We start from the raw sequence: 21,510 nt of genomic DNA, 5'->3' as shown, positions 1-21,510 counted from the left end.
AGATGATCCTTTAGCTGCTGTCAAATTTATCTTTGCATTTCTTAAAATGAATGAGGTGAGGGAATGTCAAGTAAATTAAACATCATATATTGATTGCATAAAAAAGTATAAAAAAGTAAATTTCATACTCCTTAGAATTACCATGTACATGTACAGTAAGAAAATAGAATATAAACAGAAGTCCTGTCATTTTAAACTGCTTCTTTTATGTATTTATGACAAATGCTTCTGATCTGTTCCTTACTGATATATCCTTACAGTCATGTGGTACTTTAGTGAATTTAAATATTTGGTCATTCCTTGTAGAAGTCAATCTGCACTTATTTAGTGCATATTGTGATCCACGTAATATGTGGTTAACTGGAAAATTTTAAAATGAACAAGAGTCTCACACTAAACTAGTGATATAAACTGGTAAGCATAAGTAAATAGAAACTGGAGAATTATAAACAAGCAATATGGCAGATGGAAAATGAGAAAAAAACAACAAATTTAAATTCCTCATGATTTCGCTCTTCAGTGACATTGAATTTTTTTTTTTTTAGTTTTAGTTTCAAGATGGAGAGAAAGTGATATGAGCACCTGGAAGCAATTTGCAGATAAATTCAATCATATATAATATATAATTATATTATATATATTTATTTATATAATATAGATAATATATTACATATATTATCTATATTATATATTATATATAGATTATTATATATTATATATTATAGATTATATATAGATTATATATAGATTATTATATATTATATATATTATATATTATATATTATATATATAATTTAGAAGGGATGTCAGAAAAGAGCTTCTGAGATACCTAGGTATTAAAATCATTATATCTACCAGAAATATTAGACTATACATGCATGTACATATCTATAATTTCTTCTAACCATTTCAGCTTGGGAAATGTGAAGGAAATGTGACCTAAAATTGAATACTAAAGATGAGATTTAGAATTATGTTTAGCGGACTATGATGGGTTGAACTGTGTCTCCCAAATGTTCTCTTGAAGTCCTAACATCTAGTACTCGAGACTGTGGTCTTATTTAGTAACAGTTTATTGCAGCTATAACTAGTTGAGATGAGGTCAAATGGGAGCAAGGAAGGTCTCTAATCCAGTATCACTATTGCCTCTATAATAAGAGAAGAAAAGACACAGAGACACAGACACACAAGAGGAGAATGTCGTATGACAATGAAGGCTGACAATCGTGGCTGTAAGCCAAGCCAAGCAATGCCAATTGCTGGAAAACCACTAGAGGCTAGAAATAATCAAAAAACTATTTCCCCTTACCTGTTTTAGTGACAGCACTCTCCTGCCAACACCTTGGCTTCTTTACTTCTAGCCTCCAAAACTATGAAACAATAAATTTCTGATATTTTATGCCACCTCGTTTGTAGAATTTTCTAACACCAGACCTAAGAAAGTAATACAGGGATATAAGTAAGATAAGTTCTATGCCATATTTTATGCATTTATGCAACAAAGAGAACCCAAAACACCAGTGGAGTGACCTTCTGTAGTATGTCATATATGTACTCAGAAGTTATATTTTGATGCAACCATCAAATACAGATATTGCCTGTAACAATACTTCAAAGTGTTACCTATGAACTTTCTTCTGAAAACTGCCAGAATCAGGAACCAAGTTCCTCACTTTTATAAGACAAGAAAGCTTCAAGGTCTGACAATCCAAAGAGTTTTAGCTTTTATCTTTCCTTCATTTTGGATGTGAGAAAAATCCTTCTTCAGTTTACGAAATGTTCTGAGACCTTTGTTTTGAGGTTAATAATAATCCTAGCACTCATACTGACTCCCAACACTAGGTTTTCAAATTTAGGCTAAACAGATAGCACAGACACACACAAGTGAATAGTTTGCAAGTTTATAAGCCCTTATGCAGAATTCCGGTTTTAAAAGTCTCTATAGAGGACTATGGATTAAACAAGGAAGTTCAATAAAAATCTTTCTGGGACAGTAATGTCAACAAGATGGAAGAATAGAAGGTCTCCCCAGGTATCTCTCCACAGCAACAATCAGTTTCGGCCATCCATAACAAAAATATCTTTGTGGGAGAAGTGGGATTCAGGTATAAGGCTGTGAAACCCTGATGGAGCCCAAAGTCTAGAAAGGCCATTTTAATGAGCATACCCTTACCCAGGTGGCATGCATGCCAATGACAATACTAACTCCAGACCCAAAAATGGCCCTGTTCCCATGTGGATCTGGCTACAGCCCCATTTGGCATTGGCCATACTAACAGAACTATCGAATAAGAGACGTAAAATAAGTCAGGCCCACTTGTGCCTTAAATGTCACGCCTGCCTATATCAGTCTTTACTGTGGAGAACCTCAAAATGATTCAGTAGCTTGGCTCCAGCCCCACTTAGACTTGCTTTGAGAGTGGTTCTGTACTCATAGGGACCTTCTGAGAGATACACTTGTCTGTACTGCTGAAACAGATTTGCTGACCTTGATCCTAGCAGGTGGTAAAAGATTTCTGTAATTCAACTATGGCCTTTCTCAGCTGCCTTTTGAGGGTAGTTCAGCACACCAGGGACCTGAAGGGAGTTATGCCCATCTGTATCGCTGCTCACACTCCCAACAACCTTAGTCCCACAGTAGATTCTCAAACAGCCTAATGACTTAGCTCCAGCCCCTCTCATCCATGGACTGAGACAAGTTTCCTGGCCCAGACGCCCAGAGAGAAATACACTAGTCCATGCCCCCAGAGGAAGCATGTAGATCCAAGTATAAGATATAGATTCTGAAGCCACCTTTTGACTCAGTTCTAGTCCCTCTCATCTGCAATCTGGGGCTACCGACCCAGAAACCCACACAATAACCCAGTGGGAGTTCTTCCAGTAATCTAGAGGAAGCCATACCTGTTCATGCACCTGGTAACAGGCATGCCATTTGTGGACTCTGAAGTTGACACTTATCCCACTGACTGCCCTACTGACCAAGTTACTGAAGGTAATTCAATCTATTTAGGGATTAGACAGAAACAATGCTCACTTGAGACCTTGGTAATAGGCCTGACACCAGCAGATCCACTCAGGATCCAGCAGAAACCATGTGAACCAGCTTCAACCCCACTCAACTGCAATTGTGAACACAATCACAACTTGAGTACCTAACAGGAGGTCTTTACCAGCCAAAACTAGTCCATAATTATGGGAAGAAATGTTTGCTCTTTCAAATACACAAATAATACCAATGCAAGTTTTACAGATAAAGTATCAGGCCATCATGACACTACCAAAGGAAACTAACACTCCAGCAATCAACTCCTAAGTGAGAAAGATCTACAAATTTATTGAAAAGAAATTCAAGATAATCATCTTGAAGCTTAACGAGATGCAGGAAAACAATTAATAAAAATTAGGAAAACAATGCATGAACCAAATGAAAATTTAATTAATAAATAAATAAAAATAATATTAAAAAATCAAATAGAAATTCTGGAGCTGAAGAAGAAAATGACAGAAACAAAAAAAATCAATACAAACCTTCAAGAGTAGCCTTAATTATACAAAAGAACGAACTAGTGATTTCAAAGACAGATCATTTGAAACTAAATAATTGGAGGAATAAAAATAGAGAAAAGGATGAAAAAGCATGAAGAAAGCATGAAGGAAGCCTGTAGATCCAAGTATAAGATATAGATTCTTATATAGATATATGAAATACTCATGCATGCAAATACAGGCATTATGAGTATTCTCATAAAAGAAGAGAGAAGAAGGAACAGAAAGCTTATTTAAATAAACATAGGCTGAAAACTTTCCAAATATTAGAAGGAATTCATAAGCTCAGAGAATCTCAAGCAAGATCAACCAAGAGAATACTCAGAGACACATAATCAAATTGTCCAAAGTCAAAGACAAAGAGAAAATCTTGAAAGCAGCAAGAGAAAAGAGACTCATCACATACAAGATAATCTTCATATGGTTATCAGTGTATTTGTTAGCAGAAACCTTGAAAGCCAGCAGAGAATAAGATGATATATTCAAAGTGCTGAATGAAAAAAAAAAAGGTGCAACCAAGATACTATACTAGGCAAAGCTGTTCTTCAGAAGTAAAGAAGAGAATAGAAACAGCTCCGATCTGCAGCTCCCAGCGAGACCAATGCAGAAGGTAGGTAATTTCTGCATTTTCAACTGAGGTACCCAGTTCATTTCATTGGGACTGATTAGATAGTGGGTGCAGCCACAGAGGGTGAGCAGAAGCAGGGTGGGGCATTGCCTCACCTGAGAAGTGTAAGGGGCCAGGAAACTCCCTCCCCTAACCAAGGGAAGCAGTGAGGGACTGTGCTGCCCATCCCAGGTACTACACTTCTTCCACAGATTTTTGCAATCTGCAGATCAAGAGATTCCCTTGAAACCAGGGCTCTGGGTTTCAAGCACAAAACTGGGCAGCTGTTTGGGAAGGCATGGAGCTAGCTACAGGAGTTTTTTTCATACTCCTGTGGTGCCTGGAACTCCAATGAGACAAGAAAACTGTTGACTCTTCTGGAGAAGGGCCTGAAGCCAGCGAGCCAGCAGTCTCACTCAGAGGATCCCACTCCCACAAACCCAGCAAGCTAAGAACCACTGGCTTGAAACTCTCACTGTCAGCACAGTAGTCTGGAGGTGACCTGGAACAACTGAGCTTGGTGAGGGCAGGGGCATCCACCATTACTGAGGCTTTAGTAGGTGGTTTCCCCTGACAGTGGTAAGGAGACTGGGAAGTTTGGACGGGGTGGAATTCGCCACAGCACCGCAAAGCAGCTGTGGCCAGATTGCTTCTCTAGATTCCTCCTCACTGGGCAGGGCATTTCCACAGGAAATGCAGCAGCCCCAGTCAGGGCCTTATAGATAAAACTCTCATTTCCCTGTGTCAGAGCACCTGAAATTAGGAGCAGCTGCAGTCACAGCTTCAGCAGGCAGTCTTTCCTGCCTGCCAGCTCTGAAGAGAGCAGGAGATCCTGAGAAGGGGGATTCTCCCAGCACCTTGCACCAGCTCTGCTAAAGGACAGACTGCCTCCTCAAGTAGGTCCCTGACCCCCGTACCTCTTGACTGGGAGAGACGTCCCAACAGGGGTCAACAGACACCTCATGCAGGAGAGTTCCAGCTAGAATCAGGCCAGTGCCCCTCTGGGATGAAGTTTCCAGAGGAAGGGGCAGGCAGCACTCTTGGCTATTCTACAGCCTCCACTGGTGATATCCAGGCAAACAGTGTCTGGAGTGGACCGCCAACAAATTGCAGTAGACCTGCAGAGAAGGGGCCCGAGTGTTAGAAGAAAAACAAACAGCAGAAACAACAACATCGACATCAACAACAAAAGACCCTCCACAAATACCCAATCCGGCTTTAAGATTTAATAACTGCCCTGCTGGGTTTCAGATGTGAATGGGGCTTAGCCGTTTCTTTTTGGTCAACTTCTCCCTTGTGGAATAGAATCATTTCCCAATGCCTGAACCCCCATTGTATCTTGGAAGTAACTAACTTGTTTTTTATTTTACAGGCTCACAGGCAGAAGGGACTTGCCTTGCCTCAGATGAGATTTTAGACTTAAACTTTTCAGTTGATGTCCGAATAAGTTAAGGCTTTGGGGGACTGTTGGAAAGGCATGATTGATTTTGGAATGTGAGAAGGACATGAGATTTGGGAGGGGTCATGGGAGGAATAGTATTGTTTGCCTCTGTGTCCCCACCCAAATTTCATGTTGAATTATAATCCCCAATGTTGGCAGGGGGACCTGGTGGGAGGTGAATGGATCATCAGGAAAGATTTATCCCTCCCTGTTCTCATGATAGTGACAGTTCTCATGAGATCTGGTTGTTTAAAAGTCTGTAGCACTCCCCCATTTGCTCTCTCACCTGCTGGCCATGTGAAGATTTGCTTGCTTCCCCTTCACCTTTCAACTTGATTGTAAATTTCCTGAGGCTCCCCAGCCATGCTTACTGCACAGCCTGCAGAAATGTGAGTCAATTAAACCTCTTTTCTTCATAAATTATCCAGTATCAGGTAGTTCTTTATAGCAACGGGAGAACAGAATAATGCACCAAGTTCCTATGAAGCAGTTCATTTGGCCCCACCGTTTACTACCAGCCCTCCTCTTCTCCATCTGAATAGATTTCTTTGAAAAACCTTTACCTAAAAGCTACTCAACTACTTCCCTTGCCCCAGGAAATCTGCTGAGATTCTAAGACTATTCTAGATATAATCACTGCATAACAAACTACTCATTACTTAGCGGCACAAAACAGCAACCATTTTATTAGACTCACAGATTCTATAGTTCAGGAGTTTGGACAAAGCACGGGATTATGCCTTGATTCTGTTCTCCACTGACTGGAGCCTCTGCTGAGAAGACTCAAATAGCTGGATATGACTGAATGGCTGGACACTTAACTCATCTGGAGGCTGACTCATTCACACATCTGACACCTAGGCTGGGATAATTCCTAGGCTGAGCTTGTCCTGTAACTGAGGCAGATAAGGTTAAGAACAAGAGAGAAAATAGTGATTCATGTACTTGTGAAATTGTACCATGGAAGAAGAGCTTGATTGGACTTCCATCTGTTTTAGGTTAAGAATTCTGTGCTCCACAAACCTGTCTGTTTATAAACTGCTATAACATTTTACATTAATTTTGTTTTTTGTTTTTTTTTTTTAGATATTTCAAAAAAAGTTCTATTGAAAAACTCCCAAGTTGGGCAACTGAGGGATTGGGAAATTGTGAAATACCTAGACATATACCAAGAGAACTGGGGAGTTCAGAGTGTAAACACAGGCCAGATGGGAGGAGAGAGCAGCAGCCACACCAGCTGGAGATAAAAGCCCGACAGCTTATACAGAGAACAAAGGGTAATAACTTGAGAGCAGGAGAATCTCAATGGCTATGGTTGCGATTCCTCTGCCTTGAATATTCTTTATACTCACACTGAGCTTCAGTTCTGACATTTACGTTTTGCTCGTTCTATCCCTGTGAAACCAGGACTCACTCTACTTAATTAGAAAAGAAACCTAAGTAAGCACAGGCTTTTATTTTTCCTAAATGGGAAAGGGGATGCCATAGATAACTGTTTTGTCATCAAGGCAAGATCAAATTGCTGACCCTCTAATTATATTGGGCAGAATAACAACGGATCTTACTGATGGCCTTCCTAATTCTGGAGCTCAGAAATCAAATTAAAATGGGAGATATTATGCTTACAAGCTAATTTGCCCAGAGTTCATTATATTGGAGGCTTACAAAACAGCTTTGTGACTAATTACTTTGCATTGTCTACTTCCTCAATATTAGAGCTGATATCATCTATCTAAATATAATCAAATCAGATCAATGTCAAATCAATGAGCTGACAGAACCAAGAGTAAATTTAATACATGAATGAGCCTGAACAAGTTTAAACATGCATATACTTTAAAGTGCATATGGGATATGTAACTTTAAATGATATGTCTAGTGTTCTGAAATTACAAAATTATGCATGACACGCTGATGTCTGGAGAAAAATATAGTTATTTAATCTCCAAAAATGATAAAACTGTTCTTCTAGGTAACTCCTGCCCCTCATGCCAGTATTGGATAATAAGAGGGGGTCACGCCTGGTTATTTCAGTTAGATTTCACATTTTGAGCAAACACTATGAGATTTGTTTCTTTCTTTCTTCACTTCATGGTAGTGTCTGCTGGTATAAGGGGGCTTAATATACACATGCATGCAATCAGATGAAGAGAGACTCAAACTGCTTTAGGTGTGGTTTGTCATTGTGTGGGCTAATGACTCCTGGAGTGTAACTGGATCATCCCTAGGTACTTGTTGGTATTCATTACTGATGTAACTTGTACTTTTGTTTCTATCAGTTTTATCAAGGTAGGCATCTCTGCTGACAGGATGCTGTCATATTAGCTCTTTCTACTGCTCTCCCTTGGCTCTAGGCTGCAGTGGTGTGCACAATTCCAGTCTAGGCTGTCTATTCTTCAAACTTCTGGCCCTCCTGTGATCTCTTGTGATCCTACTCTTTGTCCAAAGTCTGAATCTAGGGACATTCAGTTAAATCCCATGCTACTGTCACTCGATACTAGCCCATTTTCATACAGCTATGAAGAAATACCCAAGGCTGGATAACTATAAAGAAAAAGAGGTGTAATGGACTCATAGTTCCTCATGGCTGGGGAGCCCTCACACTCATGGTGAAAGGCAAAGGAGGAACAAAGGCACATCTTACATGGTAGCAGTCAAGAGGGTGTATGCAGGGGAACTCCCATCAGATCTCGTGAAGCTTATTCACTCTCATGAGCACAGGAAAAACCCACCTCCATGATTTAATTACCTCACACTGAGTCCCTCCCATGACAGGAGATTATAGGAGCTAAAATTCTATATGAGATTTTGGTGGGGACACAGCCAAATCATATCATTCAGCCTCTCACCTCTCCCAGATCTCATGTCCTCACATTTCAAAACCAATCATGCTTTCCCAACAGTACCCCCAAAGTCTTATCTCGTTTCAGCATTAACTCAAAAGTCTACAGTCCAACATCTAATCTGAGACAAGGCCAATCCTTTCCACCTATGAGCCTGTAACATCAAAAGCAAGTGAGTTACTTCCTAGATTCAATAGGGATATAGGAGTTGGACAAATACACCTATTCCAAATGGGAGAAATTGGCCAAAATGAAGGGGCTACAGGCCCCATGCAAGTCCAAAATGCAATAGGGCAGCATTAAACTTTAAAGTTCCAAAATCATCTCATTTGAGTGCTCACATCCCAGTCACACTGATGGAAGAGGTAGATTCCCAAGACCATGGGCAGCTCTGCCTTTGTAGCTTTGCAGAGTACAGCCCTCCTGGCTGCTTTTACAGGCTAGTGTTGAGTCTCTGTGGCTTTTCCAGGCACATGGTGAAATTTGATTGTAGATCTACCATTCTGGGGTCTGGAGGATGGTGACCCTCTTCTCAGTTTTATTAGGAAGTACCTCATTGGGGACTCTGTGTGGAGGCACCAATCCAACATTTCCCTTCCACACTGCCCTAGCAGAGGTTCTCCAAGAGGGCCTCACTCCTGCAGCAAACTTCTTCCTGGAAATCCAGACATTTCCATACATCCTCTGAAATCTAGATGGAGGTTTCCAAACCTCAACTCTTGACTTCTTTGCACTCACAGGCCCAACACCACATGTAAACTGCCAATGCTTGGGGCTTGCAACCTCTGAAGCAATGGCCAGAGTTGTACCTTGGCCCCTCTTAGTCATGGCTGGAGCTGAAGCAGCTGGGATGCAGGGCATCAAGTCCTGAGGCTGCACACAGCAGGGAGGCTCAGAAGACCATTTCCCTTGTAGGCCTCTGGGCCTATGGAGGGTGAAGCTGCTCTGTAGGTCTCTGATATGCCCTGGAGACATTTTTCCCATTGTCTTGGTGATTAACATTTGGCTCCTCATTACTAATGCAAATTTCTGCAGCCAACTTGAATTTCTCCTCACAAAATGAGATTTTCTTTTCCTTCCTTCCTTCCTTCCCTCTCTCCCTCTCTCCCTCCCTCCATTCCTTCCTTCTGTAGTATTGGGATGCGAGATTAAAATCATTCACCAAGACAAAAGTATGCCAAATTGCAGGGTCTTTATTGCCAGCGACCACGGAGGACTCGCGTCTCTCAAACCCGCGGCCCCGAGGGGAGAGTGTTAAGGCTTTTTATACCCGAAAGACCACCTTGGGAGTGGGGTTGAGGAGCGGGGAGGGGGATCAATGGGCTTCAGACATTCCGAGGGCTGGTGGATTCTGTAAATCATCTCCTGGGCAGGGACGGGGGTGGGGCCTCCAGACATTCCGAGGGCTCGGGGTGGGGGGGGAGGTGGGGGGGGTGGGGGCTTATTGTCACTTTAATTGCTACATAAATGATTCACAAAAGTCAAGACAAATGTTAGTTTACACATGGTTTGGGTACCGGTGGAAATTACAGATCTTAGTTCACAGGGGCCAAGATGAGATTAGCTTGGGCTGTGCATTCTGATAAGCAAAGGCCAGCAATTCTGTCAGTTACTGATGAGAAAGGTAAACAACTTCACCTGGTGGACATTATCCAGAGCAGACTAGCAGTCTTATTTACAGAAACCAAGTTAGCAGTTATTGCAAAGAGAATGGGGCAGTTATTACAACTCATTTTTGGAGACACAGCTTTGTCTTATAAAATGGCATTGCTCAGGTTCTGGCTCCAGGCCAGCTATAGCACACTTCCTTCTCTCTCTCTCTTTCTCTCTCTCTCTTTCTCTCTCTCTCTTTCTTTCGACAGTCTCGCTCTGTCGCCCAGGCTGGAGTAAAGTAGTATGATCTTGGCTCACTGCAACCTCCACCTCCCAGGTTTCAGCAATTCTCCTGTTTCACCCTCTCAAGTAGCTGGGACTACAGGTGTGTGCCATCATGTCTGGCTAAGTTTTTGTATTTTTAGTAGAGATGGGGTTTCCCCATATTAGTCAGGATGGTCTTGATCTCCTGAGCTCATGATCTGCCTGCCTCGGCCTCCTAAAGTGCTAGGATTACAGGCATGAGCCACCACGCCCAGCTGGGGTTTTCTTTTCTATCAGATAATTAGGCTGCAATTTTTCCAAACTTTTATGCTCTGTTTCCCTTTTAAACATAAGTTCCAATTCCAAACCACATCTTTGTGAATGAACAAAACTGAATGCTTTTAAGCCCACCCAAGTCACACCGTGAACCATTTTCTGCATAGAAATTTCTTCCACCAGATACCCTAAATCATCTCTTTGAAGTTCAATATTCCACAGATCTCTAGGGCAGGGGAAAAGTGCCTCCAGTCACTTCACATAGCAAGAGTGACCTTTACTTCAGTTCCAAACAAGTTCTTCATCTCCATCTGAGACCAATTGAGCCTGAAAATCATGGTCCATATCACTATTAGCATTTTGGTCAAAGCCATTCAACAAGTCTCTAGGAAGTTCCAAACTTTCCCACATTTTCCTGTCTTCTTCTGAGCACTCCAAAAGGTTCCAACCACTGCCTCTTACCCAGTTCCAAAGTCACTTTAACATTTTTGGTTATTTTAACAGCAGTATCCACTCTACCAGTGCCAATTTACTGTACTAGTCCATTTTCAAACTGCTATAAAGAAAAATCCAAGAGTGGATAATTTATAAAGAAAAAAATAGACTCAGTTCTACACGGCTGGGGAGACCTCACAATTATGGTGGAAGGCGAAGGAGGAGCAAAGGCATGTCTTACATGGCAGCAGACAAGAGGCCATGTGCAGGGGAACTGACCTTTATAAAACCATCAGACTTTGAGAGGATTGTTCACTATCATGAGAACAGCATAGAAAAAATCCTGCCCCCATGATTCGATTACCTCCCACCAGGTCCCTCCTACCACATGAGATTGGGGTGGAGACACAGCCAAACCACATAATACTTCTAGAAGAAAACAGATGCACCCACATTATATAGGAATGAAGGCAAGCTAAACTCAGTTTCTCTTTTGACTTAACAATGCTAGACCATGAGTTTACATTAAAAGATAACTCATACCACTAGCCTCCTTGACGCAATGATATTATCTGTCAGAGTTCTTTGTTGGATAAAGAGAAAAACTCCTTGCCTTCAATGTTTCCTCCGCTTAAGAAGCACACATCATTCTCTCTGGTAAGGGATTCTAATCCCTTGCTCTTTCATGTTACCATTTAGGGTGCTAGCCTCATGGCTGAGTAATAGGCAGAGGAGGCTTCTTCTCTATATTTTGTAAGTCCTATGACCTGAATCTGGAATTGGTTCTTAATGTGCTGAAAGAATTTAGAGAATACTCAATTTCTTCTCAAATCCTGGATTCCAAACTCTTCTGTCTTGTTGCAAAGTCATTTCTGTGAATTCTGGCAGATGATGAGCAGCACTTTATTACTCTGCATTTTACCATTAACGATTCTGAACATTCCTCACTCTTTCCCTATCTGGACCACCCTTGGTAGTAGAAAGATGTCTCAAGATGATTAAGGAGAAGGACATGTAGATAAAATAAAAAACAGAAAGACACATTAACAAGTACAAAAATATTTCCCTCTTGTGTTGTCTAATTTCCAATTTTCTTCTTCCTCTCTCCAAGAAGATCCATTTTTTCCACTTTCCTGCCCTTCTTGCCAGCCTCAGGTGACAGACCTCTACAGACTGCTTCATTTACACTCTCTTGCTCTCCACTATCCAATTCCTTTAGGCCAATGGGAAATACCAAAGGGATATGAGAAAGAAAAGGAAGTGATGTCTACTTGTTTTCTTCTCACCCTTCCTGCCTCACTACAGGTTTTGCAGAGTCTCGATTCCCCATGGTCATGGATCCACTTGGATAGTCCTGTGTCTTGAATCCAGTTGCATATATTCCTCTCCTTGACCCTTCAGTACTAGAGAAGGAGATGATTTCCTACTGTGGCAAGGTCCTTGGTGTTTCATCATCATTTGTTGTTGTTTTTTTTTAACTCTGCCCACTCTAAATAGCCTCACTTCAGTTTCCTATTTCCTACTTTAATTTGTACTGACACACCTCATTGTGTTATCAATTAAAATAGTTCATTTATTTTTCTGAATGACTATGTATTGAGAATCTATTCTATCCCAGGTATCAATCTTAAGATAATAATTCCTACCAAAATACAAAAAAGGAAGAAAGTATCTTTCTTTCTTCCTGCCAGAGGCTTTGCTTCCCAGCCTGTCAGAATGGCCACACTGCAGGCAACAACCCTTTATAAGAAATAAAGCTCTTCTTTCCAAATTAACAAACCTCGTCATTCTTCAGTTGGCATGATTGAAGAGGAAGCTGGGTATGTTCTCCCCAATCTAAGATTGCTGGCTTTTAAGTTGAAAATTTTGGAAGTGTTATGTGTCCCCATATCTTTTCATTTCCTCCTAGTTCTGTCCCAGACCCTATCTCAACTCCCTCAATCTGACCCTGGAGGGAACACTTCTGTTGGCCCTGGATTTAGGAGATACCTTCCCAGTCTTCCTGGTTCCCTGAATCTGGACTCCAGAGGGGTCTTTCCAGCCAGCGCCAGGTTTGGAGGGACTTCTCAATCCAACTGGACTCAGCTGGTCCATAAGATTTTGTGAGGACATTCACACTATGTATACTAAAGAGATTTCAAGTTAAGGTGAGTGCACTTATGAAGAACCATACTTCTCTAAGGGAGGAAGTTTGTTCTAAGGAAACAGTATAGAGAACCATTGTTTTAAGTGAACAGTACAGAGAACTTTAGTTCTAAGGGGACAGAGAACCTTACAGTATAGAGAAACTTAGTTCTAAAAGGACAATCTCTGATTAGCTGCCATTAAGAACCCCAGTGGCTTACATGCTTAAGAACAATGGAAAGATCTAACTTTTTTTTAAAGGATACATAATAATGTGATGGCTAGCCTTAAAAATTCTCTTGACTAAATTAAAGAGGAAAATTTGACCTGAAACAAAGTTAAAATCCTTTGTAAGTTCAAACTGCTTATTTTGGATGTCCTGAGGGAATAACAATGAAAGCCACTCTGTCTTGTGATGTTAATAGTTAACATTTTGTGATTTCACTGCCAGAGCCTGGGTTTGATCCCCAGTCAGGAAGCCCTTTGGGCTTGAAATTTAAGTAACTTTTGTCAATTACTTATCTTTTTCTCTTTCATGATGGCTTTTTATTTCCTGTTTTCTGTCTGTGAGGGTGTATGAGGCTTTTGGACTTTTGTGTATAGATGGTCAGCTGGGAAGCTAAAGATCCTCAAAAACTATATCTGGATAGAAATATAGGTTGTACTCCATTTATGGCTTGCAAAACTTTCCTTTACTTGTCTTATGAGGACTACTTTGCACTGCTTTGGAGACATCTTGTGCATTTTTTGGTTAAGTCATAGCCTGGGTTAAGTCTTATTGGTTTCCCTTGCAGGGGGGTGGCGATTATATCACAAGGCTACAGTAACCAAAAGAGCACGGTCCATGTGTTACCACATTTTGAATACTATAAAAAAATACCTAACACTGGGTAATTTATAAAGAAAAGAGGTTTATTTGTCTCACAGTTTTGAGGAAGCATGGCACCTATGTCTGCTTAGCTTCTGGTGAGGTCCTCAGGGAGTTTACAAACATGGTGGAAGGCAAAGGAGGTTCCAATGTCTCACATGATGACAGGGAGCAAGAAAGATAAGAATGAAGTGCCAGGCTCTCAGGCTTTTTTAAATAACTATATCTTTTGTAACTCATTACCAAAGAGAAAACCAAGCCATTCATTAAGGACCTGCCCCCCATGATGCAAAGACCTCCCACCGGGTCCCACCTTCAACAGTGAGGATTACATTTCAACATGAGATTTGGAGTGCTAAACATCTGAACAATATTAGTACTGGTACAAAAATAGACACACAGACCAAAAGGACAGAATGGAAATCCATGAAACAAAACTGCATGCCTACAACCAATCTTCAAGGAAATCTACAAAAATAAATAATGGTGAAAAAATATCATATTCAATAAATAATGCTGAGAAAACTGGATAACCATAAATGAAACTATAACCCTACTTCTCAATATATGCAAAAATTAACTCAGGATGGATTAAGACTTAAATGTAAGACCTTACCTATAAGAATTCTAGAAGAAAACCTAGTCAAAGAATTTATGACTAAGTCCTCAAAAGCAAATGTAACAAAACAAACATTGACAACTGGGATCTAATTAAACTAAAGAGCTTCTGCACAGCACAAGGACCTATCAACAGTGTAAACAAACAATCTACAGAATGGGAGAAAATATTTGCAAACTATGTATCTGACAACTAATATCCAGAATCTATAAGGAACTTGAAGAAATCAACAAGACAAAACAAATAGCCCATTAAAAAATGAGCAAAAGACATGAACAGATACTTTTCAAAAGAGACACACATGTGGCAAACAAGCATGAAAAAATACTCAACATTATTAATCATTAAAGAGATGCAAATCAAAATCACAATGAGATGCCAATCTATACCAGTCAGAATGGCTATATTAAAATATCAAAAAATAACAAATGCTGGCAAGGCTGCAAAGAAAAGGGAATGCTTATACAGTGTTGGTGGGAATGCAAATTAGTTCAGTCACTGTGTAAAGTTGTTTGGAGATTTCTCAAGGAACTAAAAATGGAATTACCATTTAGCCCAGCAATCCAATTACTGAGTATATACACAACAGAAAATAAATTGTTCTACCAAAAAGATACCTGCATTCATATGTTCATCACTGTTTCCAACAGCAAAGGCTTGGAATCAATACAGGTGCCTACCAACAGTGGGGTGTGTAAAGAAAATGTGATACCTATACACCATGGAATACTATGTAGTCATAAAAAGGAATGAAATCATGTCCTTTGCAATGAAATGGTTGCAGCTGGAAGCCATTATCCTAAAGTGAATTAACACAAAAACAGAAAACCAAATACATCATGGTCTCACTTATAAGCAGCAGTTAAACACTGGGTACACAAGTGTTTGCAACTTGGGCAATAGAATCATTAGAAGCACAAACCTCAGCATCATTCAATATACCCATGCAGCTAAACTGCACATATACACCTGAATCTAAAAGAAAAAATTAATGTTTTTTTTTTAAAAAAACAAGTAAAAAAGAAAGTTCTTTATCTCATGGAACTTCTGTCTTATGGGGAAGACAGACAATGAACAATAAATAGATTATGCTTAGATGATAATAATTTATATAAAGAAGAATAAAAAAGGGATGGGCATAAAATTTGATTGTAAGGAGAGTATGGTTTTCAAAGACTGGTCAGGAAATCTCTCACCAATATAGTAAGGTATAAAAAGAATAAAGAAATGTCGTAAGCTGAATTGGATCCTCCCTAAATTCACAGATTGAAGTACTAACCCCAATGTGACTATGTGAAGACAAGGATTTTAAAGAGATAGATAATTAAGGGTAAATGAGGTCATAAGGGTGAGGTTGTAATCCAATAAGACTGTTGTTCTTATAATAAGAGGAAGAAATACCAGGAGCGTGCATGAGCTGAAGAAAGGCCATGTGAAAACACCATGAGGAGATGGCCTATGGAAGCCAGAAGTGAGGCTTCAGGAGAAACTGATCCTGCTGACATCTCGGTCTTAGACTTTAGCCTCCAGAATTGTGAGTAAATACATTTATCTTGCTTAAGCGACCCATTCAGTGGTATTATGTTATGGCAGCCCTCTCACAATAATATGGGGAATAAGCCATGACTTATTTAAAGTGAGTAAAAGAAATGGCAATAAAGTAACAGCCCTGAAGTAGGAATATCCTTGATAAGATCAAGGAACAGCACCAACACAATTCCCCTAAACAGAGTAAACAAGGAGAAATTATCAGATAAGGCATAGAGGTAATGAAGCCCAAATTATAAATGATCATGTAAGTGCTGACCCTGGGAGCCAGAAAGTTGATAGCTGAGTTGAGAACACACATTACAGGAGAAAGAGTAGAAGAAAGAGATCAATGAGGAGGCAATTACAGTAAGTCAATGAGACAGGAAGACGTCTTGGATAAGATATTATGGATGGAGGTGGTTAGAAGTGGTCAAAAGCAAAGATAAATCAGACATTATATCTGCCTCCAATAAGCCTTTAACTTAGGAGAGAATACACATATAATTAAACACTGATGCTTCTATTAAAAGTTATAATAAGGGAGAAGCGTGCATTATGACCACAGAGATTTCTCTGGAATTGCTTACATCTCTCTTATATATTCAGTATCTAAATTATATTTATAAAAAAGAGTTCATTAAAATATGCAACACTTTAACTTAATATCTATTCATTTGTTTATACAACATATCTTGTTTATCCATTATTGGATAGAAAAGTACATTTAAAATTTACAATCATTTAAACTCTTTCACATTCAAATTCTGTCTCCGGCTATTGAGAATCTTTAAATGTTAATATATAGTAATTACACATATTCTCTGAAGACAGCCAATTAAACTAACCTAACAGGGTATCAAACTTTGCACAGAAAATTGCCTATATGGTATGGGAGGTCGTTGGTAAGTGGGAAGGTTGGCGGTAAGACTACAGTGAGCTGAATGTAGGAAACATTTTCAAACTTCTAAATTACAGTTTGAAACTGAAACTAAATTTAACATTCATTCATTCATTCATTTATTTGAAATAGGATCCTGCTCTGTCACCCAGGCTTGAGTACAGTAGCATAATCACACATCATTGTAGCCTTCACCTCCCATGCTCAGGCAATTCTCTCACCTCAGCCTCCTGAGTAGGTGGAACCACAGGTGCCTTCCACTGTGCCCAGCTAATTCTTCAATTTTTGTAGAGACGAAGTCTCATTATGTTTCCCAGGCTGGTCTTGAACTCCTGGGCTCAAGCAATCCTCCTGTCTCAGTCTTCCAAAGGTCTGGGATTACAGGCATGAGCCACTGCACCTAGCCAATCACTACAAAGAAGTTCAGGTTTTCAATTAACTACACTTAAGGAGATTTGGTTATCTTGGATATAATTTTACTCTTGATGGTGATCTTTATCTAAGCATCAGCTTTTTAGCACTGGTTTCCATGCTATTCTTATCTACCGTCCATCACTCAATGGGTAGAAAATTTGTATACCTGAACATTTAGTTAATCTACAATCAACTAGTTTAACTAAGCATAATCAGATATTTTCTAGTTTAACTATTTGTGGGTGTTTCTAGTTTTGTGAACACTATGCAATTTAAATTCCTGAAATTATGGTACTAGGTATATTTGACAGCAGGTATATTAGTTTGGGTCTACTGAAGAACAAAGCCTGATGCAAGGACATTGGTGCACGTAAATTGTTTGAAAAGTTCCCTTAGGAATCAGGAGTGAAGAATCTATAAAGAGAAGCCAGAGAAAAAGTAAAAGTTTATATTAAAATGTTTTATGGGGCCACGCATGGTGACTAATGCCTGAAGTCCCAGCACTTTGAGAGGCTGAGGGAAAAGAACTGCTTGAGCCCAGGAGTTTGAGACCGGCCTGGGCAACACAGTGAAACCTTGTCTTCACAAAAAGTACAAAAATTAGCCAGGCATGGTGGTATGTGTCTATAGTCCCAGTTAATTGGGAGGCTGAGGTGGGAGGGTGGTTTGAACCCAGAAGCCAAGGTTGCTGTGAGACAAGATTGCACCACTGCACTGCAGCCTGTGTGACAGAGCCAAATCCTGTCTCAAAAGAAAAAAAAATGTGTTATGGAAGCCACTGGTGCAGGCTAAAAGGACTTGATTCTGCCAGTACTCAGAGAAGCTAGCATTGGCCTAAGATTGTCTTCATAACAACAAAGAACTAAGACATTTGTCCAAGGGATATAACGTGGGTCATTAAAAGTCACTGCTACACTAGCTAAGTAAAAACTCAACCACTTACATTACTCTTCTGCTGCAAAGGATATAAAAATAAAACCTTATACTCTGGGATCACAGGAATACAATAGATTCACAGTAAACTAGAAAGAATCATCATCTCTAACAAGGGTCTTTCAGCCTGTTATCTTGACCAACTAAAATTCAGAGATTAAACAGTTCCAAAGTTAATTTAGACACTCATCAGAGTTCCTAGGGCTACCTATCTTTTCACTGTGCCACCTTAAACATGTCATTGATGACTCCTCACAATCACAAGATGGCTGCAGCATCTTGGGCATTACATGCAGACATTTAAAGAAGAAAGAAACGTTAGAGAGAGAAGTGGGTTAGCTGTTGCATAGGTCAGTATTGTCTGCCACACAAAATGTCTCACCATATTTATCTGTTTAGTGTCTATTTAATTACATGAATTTCACAAGATTAAACTAATATCAAAAACGTACTTTTATGTACAATAGATAAAATTTGATGCCAACACAAAAAGTATTTACTCCTTGACTTGAATAATGTATTCACATTTCAAGCCACTATCTTTTATCTGTGCCTTTTTTTGTGGATATTTTGATAGCTCTAAATCCAAATATAGATAATCCTATGTGTCAAATCCAAAATACAATTTAAGAGCTTCAACACTTAAAGCATCTCTTACCATTATGAATGGATGCATTCCTTAGTCATTATCTCTTCCACGTCTCATATTAGTTTTCACCAGATATGTATACTTTAAATAAAGCTGATGCACAACGCTAGACAGTCATCCGCAGAAAGGATGAGCAAGTTTATGATTCATTTGCCTTTTTAATCTGGGCTCTCCATCGAAAGCCTCTGATACTGACAGTTTGAAGAGATAAACAGAACAACTGTGGTCATTACACAGAGATATACTCAAGTGCATCCGAATATTCTTGTCTCCTCTTTTAATTTACGTAATTTCTAAATGTGCTAAGAATGGAAAGTATTGTTCTTTGGTGGCAGTTTTTACTATGGAACAATCAGCAACATAAAACAAATTTTGGCTTAACCAGAGTTGAGACAGTGATTGCAGTTAAGTTTTCTTTGTATCTGTCTCGTCAGAAACTTCTCTCTTGAATGCAGCTGTTTCCATTAACCACCACAGTTACATTTGAAAATGGCCCAAGCAACAAGTAAGAATCACAGAGAAGCAAACAGCTTGGGAAAAATCGTTTTTAGTGTATAGAATTTTTTTAAAAGATGCTTTCACTTAAGAAGGGGAATAATGTGAGGAGAAAGAAAGAAAAAGAATGAAGGAGATAGAATGGATAAAGGGAGAAAGAATGAGAGAGGACGAGATGAAAGATATAAGAAAAATAAAATAAAGAAAAGAATAAGCCAGGAAGTTAGAAAGTAGATTAAAAAGATTATAAGATGTTGAATGAAAAGAAGAAAGGAAGAAAATGAAGGAAAATATGTAGGAAGGCAGGTAGTCAGGAGAGAGAGAAAGGAGTCAGGCCTATGCCAATATTCAGATCTTTTGCCTATCTCTTAATGCAGAAAACAGGCAATAGGCAACAGTTTCTGACCCAAAATTACGTCCACTTCTGTTAAGATTCACTCGGGATGGCTGGCAAAATATTATGGAAAATATTAGGGAAAGTTTAGATTGTAATCTCAAACCTTTTGGAAGGCCAAAATGTTTTTGGCCTGGGCAGCTTTCTCAGAGGGAGATCAAGGGGAATTACCTGTTAGCATTTACTCTGGGCCTGGAACCTAAAGCTTTTATCAGTGGTAAAACCATTCTTTTAACCATGTTAATTATACACAAGTGTGTTATCTTAGAACCTCTGTTGTAAAATCTAACTGAATAAAGGTAATGATGGAGAATGAGTCTAGGTCCATTGGTGGCATTTCACCCTCTGAAAGCAACCAATGACCATCCATAGCCCACTTGAATCACTGTAATGGTGTGAGAGCGGATTCATTCATCTGTCATTGAGTCAGGGTCTGCAGGCCGGACTTCTGCAGTTGGTGGTGAACATCTCACACTCCTTTATTAATATCCATAAGCAATATCTGCATATTATTATATGCTACTTAAGTATGTCAGTCATCAAGCAAAAACATTAGGCTGGGTGTGGTGGCTCATGCCTGTAATCCCAGCAGTTTGAGAGGCTGAGGATCCTTTGAGGCCAGAAGTTGCAGACCAGCCTGGGCAACACACTGAGAATCTTTGTCTTTATGAATAAATAAATAAATAAATAGCTGGGTGTGGTGTCTCATGCCTATAGTCCCAGCTACTTGGGAGGCTGAGGTGAGAAGATCACTTGAGCTCAGGATTTCAGGGATGCAGTAAGCCATGATTGTGCCACTGCACTCCAGCCTGGGCAACAGAGCAAGATCCTGTCTTAAAAAAAAAAAAAAAAAAAAAAAAACCAGAGAGAAAATATTAAATGATTTCAGTTACATCTCTGATGTGGTCTGGCTCTGAGTCCCCACACAAATCTCATCTTGAACTGTAATCCTATAATCCCTATGTGTCATGAGAGGGACCTGATGGGAGGTAACTGACTCATGGGGGCAGGTTCCTCCATGCTGTTCTCATGATAGTGAGTTCTCACAATATCTGATGGATTTATAGGCATCAGGCATTTCCCTTGCTGGCACTTCTCTCTCCTGCTGCCATGTGAAGAAGGATGTGTTTGCTTCCCCTTCCACCATGTTTGTAAGTTTCCTGAGGCCTCCTCAGACATGCAGAACTGTGAGTCAATTAAACCTCCTTCTTTTACAAATTATTCAGTCTTAGGTATCTCTTCACAGCAGTGTGAGAACCCACTAAGACAATCTCATTTCTCTAGGAAGTGTTTTCTTTAACATAGAACAGAAAAAAGAGATGGGCCTTAAATAGAAAAAAGCTCCCTAGGCACTATAGTTCCTCTCTTTCCTTCTTAAAAATCAGAGGCATAATAATCTTGAACTATTTTTCTTTAAAAAGGTCTTTATCAAGAGCTATAAAAAGACATTTAGTATAGGTGTTATCAAAGCTTTTGAAAACATATGAATAACATTTAAATTAAAAACTACATCTAAATAAAAAGGTGGTAACAACATTGAATAGTTCAGTAGAATGAGCATAAACATTCATGGCTGAACTA

The sequence above is a fragment of the Aotus nancymaae genome, unplaced genomic scaffold, assembly GCF_030222135.1.
Source record: "Aotus nancymaae isolate 86718 unplaced genomic scaffold, 86718_ANA_hifiasm-v0.15.2.pri h1tg000059l, whole genome shotgun sequence".
In the NCBI taxonomy this organism is placed as follows: Eukaryota; Metazoa; Chordata; class Mammalia; order Primates; family Aotidae; genus Aotus; species Aotus nancymaae.
The sequence above is the reverse complement of the archived record's forward strand: the minus strand, read 5'-3'. Positions refer to the sequence as shown.